The 15,716-nt window shown below is 37.1% G+C and overlaps 1 long non-coding RNA gene across 1 annotated transcript; it reads left to right on the plus strand.

Annotated features, from left to right (window-relative positions):
• Positions 1-2,061: 2,061 nt before the first annotated feature.
• On the plus strand, positions 2,062-7,167 carry LOC134824425 (uncharacterized). The gene is made up of 2 exons (XR_010161411.1): positions 2,062-2,208; positions 6,735-7,167. It is a non-coding gene; the product is annotated as an uncharacterized LOC134824425 (long non-coding RNA).
• The last annotated feature ends 8,549 nt before the right edge of the window (positions 7,168-15,716 follow it).

The following is a 15,716-nucleotide window of genomic DNA, read 5'->3' on the forward strand; positions in this document are numbered from 1 at the left end:
AATTTCCCATTTCCCCGTTAATTTTGCACGTGGGGGGGCGTACAACAGAAAGAATTCCTGAATTAAATTTGAGACTAGAAAGCCCGTGGTTTAGAGGGGGGAAGCTAATTTGTAAAACTAAAAGTATTTTTTGGAGTCCCGTTTTTATTGCCCTCCCAAAACATCAACAAATTTTCCGCACAACCGAAGATACAGCCGATTAAAAAAATAGCTCGCAAAGAACACAACGTAATTACCACAAAACCGAAAAAAATGTCCCCCGCAAATCTTTCACGTGCGCCTTTTTTAATACAATTAAACCCTTTTACTAGCCCCCTTCCTTTTTTTTTAAACAAAATTTGGGACTTGGGGCGGTCGAAAATACAAAATTAATTTTTTGAATTATAGTAGAGATAAGCAAGTTACAAATTCAAATACATTTTAACGGTTTTAGGTTTTAAAAAAAACCCCCCTAGAACATTCTTAAACGTTTAAAAAGCTAACGACAACGGGGTTTTTAAAGGTTTTTTTTTTAAAAGTTGCTAAACGTTTTCTTTATAACGTTGATAAAAGGGTTTCTTTTAAATTTAACGTTGAAAAAATTTAAAATCGTTTTTTAAAGTTGGATTTAGATTGTAAATAAAACGTTCTGGAACGTTTTTGGTCAACGTTTGGGTTAAAATAACTTTTTTAACGTTGGGGATGCAAGGGTTTTCCTAACTTTTTAAAAAAACGTTCAAAAAACCCAAAGTTTGGAAAAGGGATTTTTCCCCTATACAGCCACTTTTACGGCCAAATATGGCCCTAACGGGCCTTTTTTGGGGCCCCTATTCGGGCCCAATTTTAAAAGGCCCAAAATTTTTAAATTATATTTCATGGCCTTTAATTTCGGCCCCCTAAAAAGGCCACACAAAAAATAAAATTATGTTTTCCCCCTATAAAGGCCCTTTTTATATAACGGGTTTTACACGGCCCCCTTTCGAGCGCTATACGCTTTATACGGCCCCTAAAACCGGGATCGACCCGAAAAAAAACCCCAAAAAATTTTACAGCAGTGATAGAAAAAAATTAATCGAAAAATTTTTTACAATTGTAAGCCGTGAATGAATGGGAAAAGCGAGCGACCCGAGTTCATTATCGGTATCATTTTGCATTTGCAGACGGTCAATCAATTTAATATCATTTCCTTTTGTTTGGAAAAGAGAGACACTGGCAGCGGTCCACTCTACCCATGATATTGGTTTGGCCAAATAACGTATGCGAATAAACATAAACTGAAATACCTGACGTCAACAATTAGCAAAGATTAGTAATTGTAAATTTGATATTATGATATCGATATGAGGTCCCATCACTGATGCTCGAAATGAATTCCTGTGAATGTTAAATGCTACTATTGTAATGTCTGTATGCGAACACCCGCTCTCACTTTGACACCTATCCAATATTCAAATAAAAGCGAAACCTCCCTAAATTCTAAAGGGTACATCGAATCTTAAGCTGCTTGCCAGCGGCGAAACTTGCAACTAATACTTGACTAAACTCGACTATACTTGCAGACGATTGTTTTGCGGGCCAGTTTCTGGATCAGACAATCGTAAGCCGTGAATGAATGGGAAAAGCGAGCGACCGAGTTCATTATCGGTATCATTTTGCATTTGCAGACGGTCAATCAATTTAATATCATTTCCTTTTTGTTTGGAAAAGAGAGACACTGGCAGCGGTCCACTCTACCCATGGATTATGGGTTTTGGCCAAATAACGTATGCGAATAAACATAAACTGAAATACTGACGTCAACAATTAGCAAAGTTTAGTAATTGTAAATTTGATATTATGATACGATATGAGGTCCCGTACTGATGCTCGAAATGAATTCCTGTGAATGTTAAATGCAACTATTGTATGTCTGTATGTGAACACCCGCTCACACTTTGGACACCTATCCAATATTCAAATAAAAGCGAACCATCCCTAAATTCTAAAAGGGTACTTCGAATCTTAAGCTGCTTGCCAGCGGCGAAACTTGCAACTAATACTTGATTAAACTCGACTATACTTGCAGACGATTGTTTTTGCGGGCCAGTTTCTGGATCAGACAACTGGCTGTACAGGACTGTCCGGCAGATGAATGGAGTGCACCAAACATAGATCCTACCTGCACTGCCTGTCCAACTGGAAAAGGGGTAGCCTCTGGAGCAGGAACACAAGAAAGTGACTGCACATGGAGTAAGTTGTTGTTTCCTAAAAATTTGAGGGACCGAAGGGTTCATCCTTAAATTTATTTTAATCTTAGAAATGCAATAATGTAAGCGAATAAACATAAATAATAAGTACAATGAAAACAACGATTCTACAAACTCAGAGTTTCATGCAAATGCAATCGTCAGTGTTAGAATAACTTACTAAATTAATAAATCCATGTTTTCCTTACAGGCTCCTTCATAAAATTAACTTAACTAAACTAAATCAAAAACAAAATCAAACGAGACGAAACGAAAAATGAAATACAAGAACAAAAACTAAAATTAAAATAAGATATTCCTAAAGCATTTCTTCAGCATAAACTTGTTGGTGTGCCTACATTTACTTATGAGTTCCTTCCTCCTATTTAATAGATTGCCATCTTTATTTAAAATAATATAAAGTTTTTCAGTAAGGCAGAGATGACAATCTTTCGTACCCCCCTTGTACGGATGAGCATGTTTGATTATTTTCCAAGATATTTTATATGGTGTTTGTTTATCTTTCAACTCCCATATTTTCTTAGATAGCTCCGTCTGATTTCGTAGCTTCTCGAGTTTAAAAGAGCTTGTGTGGGAACTGAAACGGGTCTTAAAAGTGTTTTCAGTAAGCCCAATATATTTGTGCTCTTTCTTTTCCTTTTCCACTGCAATAGTTGCTTCATATATCACTGCTGCTTCCAGGCATTGTCCGTTCAGTGGGCACATTTCCGGCTTTCTGCAATTGCACGTTTTCGATTTAATTGTAGGTTCTTTCTGAGCTTGGTGTCTGGTGCTCGCTAAGATGGATCCTACGTTGGGTAGGCAACTGTATGATAGCTTAATTGTGTTTCTGTTGAACATTTTGTGAAATTGGTGTCCTCTGGGGAAGTGCTTGTCTAGTAATCGGAGGAAGCTTTTTGCCTATGTTTGTTGTTACATTTGAGCTGTATGGGGGGTTGAACCATATGATCTTCCTGGATCTCTTCCTGTTGGCTCGTGGCAAGGCGGTGCTAGTATCTGTAAACTCTAGTTGGTGGTCGTGGCCGCTTTCTTTAAGTGCTGTTCCGTAAATCCCTTTCGCTTTGTCAAACTCTTCTTTATTGCAGGAGATGTCCGATAGACGCCGGTTTATCATTTTGGGGAGCTGGTTTATGATTGTTGGTGGGTGGTTTGACTGCTTGTTGATATATAGCGGTGTGTCATTTGGCTTTCGGAAGGGGAAGTATTTCCCACTGTCAAGATTAAGTGTCACGTCTAGGAAGTCGACTTCAACGAGATTGGTTTCTATTGTGATCTTTAGTCCACAAGCTAACGGACCGAAACTAGACCGAATCCGGAAAAAGATCACTGCTATATTCAAGGAGGAAGGACTAAAGATCACTTCCGAAAGCCAAATGACACACCGTTATATATCAACAAGCAGTCAAACCACCCACCAACAATCATAAACCAGCTCCCCAAAATGATAAACCGGCGTCTATCGGACATCTCCTGCAATAAAGAAGAGTTTGACAAAGCGAAAGGGATTTACGGAACAGCACTTAAAGAAAGCGGCCACGACCACCAACTAGAGTTTACAGATACTAGCACCGCCTTGCTACGAGCCAACAGGAAGAGATCCAGGAAGATCATATGGTTCAACCCCCCATACAGCTCAAATGTAACAACAAACATAGGCAAAAGCTTCCTCCGATTACTAGGACAAGCACTTCCCCAGAGGACACCAATTTCACAAAATGTTCAACAGAAACACAATTAAGCTATCATACAGTTGCCTACCCAACGTAGGATCCATCTTAGCGAGCACCAGACACCAAGCTCAGAAAGAACCTACAATTAAATCGAAAACGTGCAATTGCAGAAAGCCGGAAATGTGCCCACTGAACGGACAATGCCTGGAAGCAGCAGTGATATATGAAGCAACTATTGCAGTGGAAAAGGAAAAGAAAGAGCACAAATATATTGGGCTTACTGAAAACACTTTTAAGACCCGTTTCAGTTCACACACAAGCTCTTTTAAACTCGAGAAGCTACGAAATCAGACGGAGCTATCTAAGAAAATATGGGAGTTGAAAGATAAACAAACACCATATAAAATATCTTGGAAAATAATCAAACATGCTCATCCGTACAAGGGGGGTACGAAAGATTGTCATCTCTGCCTTACTGAAAAACTTTATATTATTTTAAATAAAGATGGCAATCTATTAAATAGGAGGAAGGAACTCATAAGTAAATGTAGGCACACCAACAAGTTTATGCTGAAGAAATGCTTTTAGGAATATTTTATTTTAATTTTAGTTTTTGTTCTTGTATTTCATTTTCGTTTCGTTTCGTTTGATTTTGTTTTTGATTTAGTTTAGTTAAGTTAATTTTATGAAGGAGCTTGTAAGGAAAACATGGATTTATTAATTTAGTAAGTTATTCTAACACTGACGATTGCATTTGCATGAAACTCTGAGTTTGTAGAATCGTTGTTTTCATTGTACAATGCTCCCCTCCCGGGTAGAGCACTCTTGAAACTGGATTTCTCCAAAAGAAACATCATAAATAATAAGTATATATATATATATATAAATTATATATAGTAAGTAATAAGTATAGTAGTTATACGGGTTCCTGCTAGTACAAATAATCTCAAGATGTGAGTGTGTGTGTGTGTGTGTGTGTCTGTCTGTGTGTTTGTGCGTCTGTGGGAAATTTCCGAACGCTTAATCAAGAAAACGGTAAGAGTTACGGGGCTGATTTTTTCGGTATAGTGCCGAGAAAACTCTGACGGAGCTAAATGATAAAGGTTTTTTAAATCGGTTGGTGGTAAGTGGTTTAATTGATCATTTTGTGACCCAAATGTGATACTGTGTCGGGGTTCTCTCCCACTCTCGCTCTCTCTCTCCCCTCATAATAGATTTGCTATATAATTAGGTAATTTGGCAGTGGACCTCTAGAGTCAAGATTGCCTATCGAGTATTAATATTAGAATTAGATACGTGAGGGGAATTTAGAATTAATTTGCAGTGTGTTTGGATTGAGCGATTTCATACTTTCGCTCCGTTTTAACTACGAAAATGTAATTTACTTTTCAGAATATATTAGTCGGGATTATAAAAATGATAATTCAATCAGAGTGTATTCGACAATTTTTAACTCGGTTTCTTATTATGGGGTGATGACATTACGTGACAGCTGTAATCATCGAGAGTAAGATTGGGTACATAAATCATTGCCTTACTTAACACATGAACAATTGCACGTTAATGGCGTTCCAGTACTTGAGTACTACTAGTAATTAGTTCCACCAACTACATATTCTGATAAAGTTCGAGAATCTTCTTTACAATATTTATGTTTTCGTCCATAAGTTTGTTTACATCAGATAGACTAATAGTGGTGATAACTGCATCCATTAGAGCTCGTTCTTCCGTACTAAAAATATTTGTTAAATATGATCAAAACACAAAGCTTTGAAATATACTTTTTTCTGTTTGAGATTTGAATAACGTTACTGTAATGTTCCAAATTATATTTTAAATGTTTTAAAAACATTCATTATGATTAGGGGGAACATCGTGCCAGCTAGCTTTGTTCAACATTACCATGAACAAATATTCTGATTGTCATTTTTCTAGCGTGTTTCTTGGTTATTCTAAATTATTAAATTTACTGATTGCAACATAATATTATCACATCGCTACATCTGACACTGGAAACACGGATCATACTCGCCAAAGACACTTTTTCAGTCGAGTAGATATACCAAATAAGTTATGATGTTTATCGACGGGTGGAGGGGGGCTTGTCGGTAGTTTGATGCAAAACTGGCGGGTAGCCAGGACTTTCTATTTTTATTAATGGACATGTTCATTGGAAGTTGAGGTTATTGGTACGCATACAGAAATATTAACCAAGCATGTTCAGAAGTTCTCAACAAAGAAACTTTATTGTTGTTATGCACTATAATGTTGCAACTTTACATTTTTGTGAATCTATTAACTATTATAGCTGCCTATAGTTTAAGTTAACAGTATAGTATTCCTTATCCTAAAATGCAGTAGATTATTAATTAGATCAATCTAACAATCATAAAACATCATTGGTTAAAGAGCAGGGATTTGACGGTTATAAGGCAAGATTCGGTAAACTTTGTCGCACACTAAGAATATGATACCTATTTTCTACTGTGTCCTAAAAACTTTATTATATCAGGCTCCACCTATGGATAGAAGAATCGTCCATCAGGAAGATGAATAATTTTGCAGTGCCAGTTATTTTGTCGGTTGCATTCGATATTATCTTACCCATTCAGTTAAATTTTTGAACATTGAAGGACAAATTAACAGTTTAACGTACAGGAGTTAAGCGAACTAAGATAATCGAATAGTTGTAATTACTTGTTTATAGTTTCTAAATATGAATGTAAGATTTGTGTCTGTTCGTGGCCTTGCAATAATTAGTCAAAGCCATAAAAAATAGATCTTGCCGATATCTTTCTAGAATGAAGGTATCTTTTACTAAATTAAATTTCCCCTTCAGAAGAAGATGAACAGGGAGACAACCAGAACTACTCTGATGCAGCAGCCCTGAAAGTCAGCTTAATTTTCCTCGTCGTTCTCCTGTTTGCTGTAAATATGAGCATCTAAAATTGTTGTGGGCTTGAATGGTTCTACGGTACAAAACACTATTTTAACATGGTGTTTTATCGGGATATGATAGAAAAATAACAACTCAAAAACCCTGACGAATCTATAAATTTGTAATCTATAATTAAACTTTTGATATTTAAAATTTTAATATTTTAGACAACTTTTAATGTTTTAATAAAAAATAAAACTAAAAGAAAGAGACTGCGATTCAGTAATTATTGATATTCATTATATGTTTATTCAAAATACTTATTATATTTATTGTAATATACATTTTTTTCCCGATCCATGACTCTTGTGTCAGGACTAGGAACGTGAACGAAGCTTTTTTTTTATTTGGACCGAGTTAAATTGTTATGCATTGTTATGAGATGAGTGTCTCCATCACAGCTATAGCTTACACCAAATCATCAACCACTGAACTATGGACCAATCTGAACCGTTACCAAATAAAATTAACCGACACAAAAGACTAAAGTTTCCAATTTGAGGAAAAAATATCAAATGATAATTAATTAATTAGAAAAAAACTTAAAGACTGGTATCATGATTATTGATTAAGAATGATATTAATTGATTTGAATCAACCATATAAAATAGTATTAGTATCATATAAGGTGGAATTTGCGAAAACGATGTTATGGTTAATGTCAGTCTGCGACCCAAGACATTTATACTGGACCTCCAGGGATCATTATTTCAATAAAGCACCGCCATCATCTAATTTGATAATTGGAGAAGCAAGAAATAGACAAACATACTCGGTCTTAACCTCAATGATTAGTTTGTGCAAGGGCCGTCAATCACCTTAATAACACCAGAATGTGTGTGTGTGTGTGTGTGTCTGTCTGTCTGTCTGTCTGATCGTCTGTGTGTAATTTCCGAACGGTTATACAAAAAAAACAGTAATAGTTACGGGACTGGTTTTTTCGGTATAGTGCCGACAAAACTCTGACGAAGCCAATAAGCAAATTTTATAAAAATCGGCCGGTGGTAAGTGGTTTAATTGATGGTTTTTTACCACAAAATATGTTACATAAAATGGCTTGAGAAGAACGGCAAGAGTTACGGGGCTAGCTCTCTCTCTCTCTCTGCATAATATTATGTAGCGTATATATTACATGGCGTATATATTACATGGTCATATAATACTATAAACTTATTAGGGAGGGAGTGCTGAAACGGTCTGTTTGGACTGTAGAGAGAGTTCATACTTTCATACGACAATGTAATGCATGTTCACAAATATGATAGGCTGGTGTGGTGCATGGTGTTAAGGGTTAATTTCTATTGATTATTGATTAAGAATTACTATCTTTTAAGCATACTATTGGATACGTGAGGGCACTCCGAATAGAATTGCTCGCCTAATCCGGGTTTTGACTCAGCGGATAATTACTCCTACCCTTTTTAACTGCGGCAGTGAAATCCCGGCCGTAGGCCGGGTTACACTAGTGATAATAATAAAGTGGAAAATGAACATATATGCAACAATAAAAATGCAAATTCAATAAATCTTGGAATTTTTATCTAAAAATAAAGTTGCGACGAATTACTGAATTACTCATTATAATTGTTAGGCTGCAGGCTTGCCTACCCTGTACTCATAGAATAATCCATAACCTTCTAGAATATTCTGAAATATTTATTTTACTTTTAGTTCAGGAACGGTCATCAAAATGAGTTTGTAACAAGGTCGATTATATTTTTTTAAATTTCTAGCTTTCTCTCAGAAAATTGATTTGGCTTTCTATGGGAGGTAATTAGAATTACACTTACATTCACATTCTCAGATACAAATAAAAAGCATGCGAGATCACCTGGTCAAATGAGCGGGAAACGGAGAACATGAAGCTCTGGTGACGTTATATATCACGTGACCTCAGGCTCATAATCACGTGACCTCCGACCCGATCAATTGGGTTCTGTCTTGGTCAGCTCCCTGTTACCTGACCTTAATTGAGGTGACGAACGACACCTCGTTAATTCTATATATGTCTGAAAAGCTGCAAATTTTCACATGCCCAGCACTTAAGATTCTTAAGGAGTTGTGCAAGATGACGATTAATACATAGAGGCTGCAGAATTATTAGGACTACCAGATCCTCAACCACAGGCCATACTATAATACAAATACTACTGACAGCTGCTGATTTTATATTCGTGCCATACACAGTAGATATTTTAATCCCTACGTATATCAATAGTTTAACCTGAGCTGTATTATGGACCTTGTATAGCTAGTTATATGCAGATGTAGTCTGGCAAGTATACTTACCTGTAAATTACCATGATCGATTTAGTAACATATAGATTTAGAGTTGGAGTGTTTAGTGGAAATGCTTTTGCAAGAGCCATTAAACATCAAAACCGTAGACGTGGTACAGATAGTATCTTTGACATTTTAGACAGCTGCATTGATCTTAGCTTCTTTTTATATATATTCTATGTTTTATTCATATGCCATTTCTCACTCATCATCATCACTAGTGCGGGGGTTAGTGGGTTGGCTTTTTCTAGAGTCACATATGATTGCCGAGCCTTTGTACCAACATATCCAGTGCCTAACTTGTGCCGATATTTTACTGTATATTTCCTTCTACACTTAGCAAATATGTATTATTAACGGAATGATTATAGTTTCGATGGCCTTTACAATTTCTGCCATGTTACAATCTATAGTAATTTAAACTTTTTATCTACTGGTAGAGCTGGTATTGCACTAACTGGATGCATAATTTGGTTGTTCTTGTTGAATGGTATTTTGATAGTTTTTGTAAATCCTGGAATCGTAAACCCAGGACTCCCTCCTATAGATATTAGGTCGGGGAATAGTAAGGTATTGAATGTTTACTTTCAGAATACTCAAGGCCTTATTCCCTTCGGTGAGCTTAATAATGCCCACCTAATGCTTGATAACACCAAATGTCTTGAGCTTTCAACTTATCTTAATGAGGCAAATATTGATATTGCAATACTTAACAAAACTTGGTTTAAAACTCCATAGCTGATAGCGAATTCCTGCACCCTGATAGATATAAGATATTTCGCTCTGACAGATCTAAGAAAACTCATCCACCTGATCCCTCTAATCCGACCCGGTTTAGGAGAAATGGTGGCGGGGTCATGATTGCTGTTTGAGCAGACCTTCAATTATCTTCGAAAGAAATCCGACTTAAAGAGGGGGCTGAGATTCTTGCTGTGGAGTTTACAAAATCAACGGGCATTAAATTTGTTATCTGTACATGTTATCGTGTTGGAACACTGGGCTTTGCAAATCATGAAAAAATTCTTGGATCTCTGAAAACTCTTCTTCGGAGAAGAGGGCTAAGCAAAGTTTTCATCCTGGGAGATTTCAACCTGACTGGAGTCTCCTGGACTACCTTGGCTGGCTCCTGTCCTATTGAGCAGATTTTTGTTGAATCTTTTGTAGACCTTGGCCTTCGGCAATGTGTACTTACACCCACCCATTGCAAAGGCAAAACACTGGACCTTTTGCTCACAAACTCTGAGTCTAATATCAGTGACCTAATGGTAGGTGAGCGAGATAGCGTCTGTAAGTCTGATCATTTTCCAATCAACTTTAAGATCAACATTAAGGTAAATAGGAAGAAGCCGGTTAAGCGTATGTGCTATAACTATAAAAACGTGAACTGGGAGAGGCTAAACCATGAACTCCGGCACACAGACTGGAATGCATTGCTTAATGGCACAGAACCTGAAATTGGGTGGAAAAAATTTAAGGAAAAACTTTTCAATATAACTGACAAATTCATCAAGAAATGCTCAGTTAAGACAGATGGACAAGATCCATGGTTTGACTCAGAGTGCTATGATGCATGGCGCAAGAAAATAAGACTGATTAAAGATAGACATAAAAGCGATAGAGCCCAAATAGCGTTCTCCCTCGCCAGGAAAAACTTCAAAAATGTGGTTGCTCAAAAAATGCGAGAAACATTAAATGAATCAGATGATAGCGCTCTTGTAACAAAAAAATTCTGGTCATATGTAAAATCAAAAACAGCTAGTCAAAGAATTCCTGAGTTTGTAAGCTACAAAGGCATTGTCCGCAACTGCCCAGAGGACCAGGCCAACTTATTCAATGGCTTTTTCTTCGAGCAGTTCTCTGAAGCATCATTATACGACATAGATATTGATTATTCAAACGATTGGCGCTTTGATATTGCATTTGACCACCAAAGGGTCCGTAAAATCCTTTCCAACATTAACTCTAACAAAGCTTATGGGCCTGATGGTATTCATGGGAAACTTTTGAAAAACTGTGCTGTTGGGCTTGCATACCCATTATCACTATTATTTCATTCATGTTACAACATTGGGACATTACCTAGGGAGTGGAAACTGGGACACGTTGTACCCATATATAAAAAAGGTGATAAACATGAGGTTTCAATTTATAGGCCAATATTCCTTACATGCTTAATCACCAAAGTTCTTGAACGCATAATAAAATATGAGTTACTTGCACTTACTTACGGCATGATCAACGATAAACAACACGGTTTTCGAGCTGAAGGATCATGTGCAACTAATCTTGTAGGTCTATGTGACAGCCTAGCTCTCTCACTGAATGAAAATATGACACCAGGTGTAGTCTACTTTGATTTTGCCAATGCTTTTGACTCGGTTAACCATGATCTTATATTATTTAAGCTAAAGAGCAAATTTGGTATTGATGGGAGGCTACTGAAATTCATCACTGATTATCTAAGAGACAGGCAACAACAGGTCTTGATAAGTGGCAAGTTTTCTTCTATGAGAAACGCCCAGTCTGGTGTACCACAAGGGTCAATTTTGGGACCGTTGTTGTTCATTATGTTCATTGATGATATATCAGTGGGGATTTTCACCATGCACACAACTGTCACTGTATGCCGATGATACTAAAATTTGGCGTAAGATTGTTTCGGAGTCTGATATCCTGCGACTGCAGAAGGACATTGATTATAAACCCCTCCGGGATAGAATAAGATTCTGATAATCCCGGCTCCCGCTAAATAGATTCTGATAATCCCGGCTCCCGCTGTTAGTTTTTGCCGCTGAATAAATAACCCCGGCACAGCTTTTATAATCCCGCCCCGCTAATTTGGCTCAACAAGATTTGTTTTGTTTTGACATTCCATGAGAATTTCAACCGCGTACTGTCACGTGTTTTGATGACGTGTATCACGTGACTAACTACTACGACGCGCATTGGTAAAAAATGTCACGTGACCTATGGCTTAACGTAAGAACTATAAATACACTCGATCTACGTATCGGTCTAATTGCAGGCGCTGGCAAAACTCCAGCACACTGCTTACATTACTTAAACTCTTACATTAATTGGACCAGTTCCAAAACTTGTCTCGACGGTTAAATTTGATTTCGTCCGGTTCGGTTAATTTTGTCGTGTTTGATATAAGCCATGTATTATAGTCGTCTACTTTGATAAACTTCATGACACGATATCATTATTAGCTTTTATCGCTTGCCAGGCTTAACTCGACGCCCCTTATCGATATTCATATTCATTCAACGTTCTGACTGAGGAATAATGTTTAGATATAATGCCAATTTCAAAAGTCATAGTACCTCAGTTGTATTTATTTGGTAGTCCCCAATTCCATTTCATATTTTCCATAATGATCTCATATAGCTATATTTAAGAGTAAAATGTCAAATTTGTTGGTCCTAGCACTAACCCGGAGGGGTTTATAACACATAACACCGGCACGCTTAAGTTATATTAAAATAACCCCTCGTGCTAAAGCACGTCGGGGTTATTTTCATAATAATCCCTCGTGCTTCGCACTCGAAATTATTATAAACTTTTCCCGCGCGTCGCGGGAAAAATTGAAATATAATCCCTGCGCATGCCGGGGTTATGTGTGTTATCTCCATGACTGGTCACTTTCTAATAAAATGAGATTTCATCCCGACAAATGTAAGGTCCTCACCGTCGCAGGAAGGATATCCGAAACAGTTTCCCTCCTTAGTGTCCTACCACTCTTTAACTTTGTATACTCTATGGGAAGAATCGCACTTGACTATGTTGATCATGAAAAGGATCTGGGTGTTTTTGTGACCAAGAATCTCGACTGGCAAGACCAGTGCTCTAAAGTCCTTTCAAAGGCCAACCAAAAGTTAGGCATGGCAAGGAGAAATTGCTATTTTGTTCAAGATGAAAATCGTCGTAGAGTAATGTATCTCACTTTAATGAGAAGTCATATACCTGTCACTTTACCCTCATATTTGCAACCATTTCAAGGCCACTCGAGGTTAAGAAAAGCTACATAGACCCCTTATGTTTTGTAAGCTCAATCTTACCACGAGCAAGCTCTAACGCTTTTGCTAAGAACTTTTACTTTAGGACCCATTCCAAATGGAATCATATTCCTCTAGCTATACGTGAGATAGAGACTATTTCTGAGTTCAAAAGCAAATTGACCTCCTACATGTGGGATAAAATTCTGCCGGAGGACTTTGATTATGATCTAGATTATTCCCTCGAGACAGAGATGTGAGGCAGTCTACCTAAAGCTAACAATATGTCCATAGAGCTTAAATTCCTGTTGTCTGTATTTCTCATTCCTCATTTTAGTGCATATCATCACATCATGGATTTCACTTTATTATATGATTTGATTGCTTTTGATATTTTTGTGTGATTCTATTTGAAATTCTATTTAGAATTCAAGATTTTCGTGGGCCCATACTTGTGCAGGAGGTGCATTTTGCTCTCAACATCTGTGTTTTGGTGACCCTCAGGTACTTTGATTACATACATTTTGTCCTAGAAAATCTTATGTTATCGGAGTCTTATACTTATGAAAAGATTTAATTTTGTTCATTGTGTAAATTTGTATGTAATTGATTGATTTGAAAGATTTCAATAAAAAAAATTCAGGGATGTTAGATAGTGATGTTATTTATTATCTCGCAACATTATGGTTGTGTACTGACAGCTGATCAACTCACCTACTTATCAATCCAGACTTTGTATATTATTCGTCACTGATTGGGTTACACGATCTGCAGATCACCGTGAGACCCCGGATCTCATGGGACCTAGTAGTTAGTGTTAAGCACACGTGTAGCATTTAAAAGTTAATTGGAATTGTAAAAATTATATTCTTATAGCTGCCAGATCAAAGTTAAATTTATAATATCTGTGCACGAGACCGACTGGCGTGCGAATAGAATTTTTATTGATAACAGTAAATTATTTGCAAATAAACTCAGCTGACCCAGAATTCTCGCGCACTAAATTAGATTTATCAGAGGCATGAAGTCTCCGGTAAAATTTGTTGCGTTTGTGTTAAGATTTTAGATTTGATTAATATGAATAAGTTCTTTACGATTATCTATAATGTAATTTGATAACCGGTATTGTAAACCAGTATTTTAATGTAAAACTGCTATTTTTAATTTGCAATGATGCAAGTGCGAAGAACACTGCCATCTCCACGGAACTACCGCTGTAAAGAGGTTTGTAGTTCATAGTAAAATTCTTGACCGTATTATTTTCATCCCTTCAACCGTACCAATATGATGATGTTAAGATTAGTTCATACTATATAGCTCTATAGGTCAAAGTTCTGTCCTAACCAGTCGTCCTTGTTAATCGCCTTCCGTCCTCATACAACCGCCGCCGCCTTACTTAGGGTAAGTAATTTTTATATGTATTAAATTGAATGTGCTTTTAATAAAAAAGTAAATATACTTAAAATGTGTGCCTATTTTGATATTTTATCCCTAGCAGACGAAATAATTTTTTTGCGCTTTGCAAAAGCTTAGAAATGTTTAAACTTGGAAGACGTCAGTACAGCTCAAGGCTGGTCATAGTCACACTCACAGTTATGAACAGTTTATAAATAGAAACAGCGGAAAAAGGATTATTGCATTAAACCAGCAGGTAATGGTATCTTTCAAATTACATGTTTCATTTGGTGTCATTCAATCAAGGCTAAGGGTCTGCCCACACTACACCTCTATTCCCCGAAGGTCTGCCCACACTACGCCATGTGGTGACGGGCCACATCCGTGCCAGGTACGCAAATCCTGGTGCGCAAAAATCCTGGTACACAAAAAACATCTACTTTGGCAATATTTCCAGCTAAATTTCTATTTGATCTTTACAGTTCGAAGCTTTCGCGACTAGCGATGTAGTAGGACTAGCGATGTAGTCATTATTCTACAAAGAATATTCATCCTGTTTATTTCAATATAGTTTTTCTAAAAAAGTAATATTTAGATATTAAACGGAGAATTGTTTGCTGCTCACTAATGTTATGAGTCTGATAAAAATGAAAATTGTGACGCGCCTTGTGGTTCATCAGAATCTCATGATATCATGGTCTTAGTTTAAGGACCTGAGTCAGAGCCTAGAGGTTCACTGAGACCGGGGGAGAGAAAGCCTTGTGCAAAATGATCTAACACTTTAGGTGGATATCTTCATATCTATTGTGAATAACGTAATTCTTGTATAATAGCTGTGCAACTGTAAAGTGTCTGATGGAGGGTGAGGGGGTCTAAAACGGCCGAGAGTTACTTACTTTGGTTACTTTGGTTGAGGTTATCCTCGTAGCAGGAGGGGTCATCAGATTTCTGATCTGACCACCTCGATGGCGAGTAGTCTACCAGGGAATTAGACCAGCTGCAGCTATAACCGGAAATCGGAGGGTTGTCCGGTATCAAAGGAATAAACTTGGACAAACTAACTTTAAACGACACAACGTAGCTTCAGCTTTAATACTTCAGCTTTAATACTGTCAGTTCCATAGTTTTGGTCCTCTTACAGCAGATGAGCTATCATAGAGTGTCTTGTTGCTCAAGGCACTCAACCTAGACAGGGAAGGGATGATTGCTC

The sequence above is a fragment of the Bolinopsis microptera genome, chromosome 12 (assembly GCF_026151205.1).
Source record: "Bolinopsis microptera isolate Bmic1 chromosome 12, MBARI_Bmic_1.0, whole genome shotgun sequence".
In the NCBI taxonomy this organism is placed as follows: Eukaryota; Metazoa; Ctenophora; class Tentaculata; order Lobata; family Bolinopsidae; genus Bolinopsis; species Bolinopsis microptera.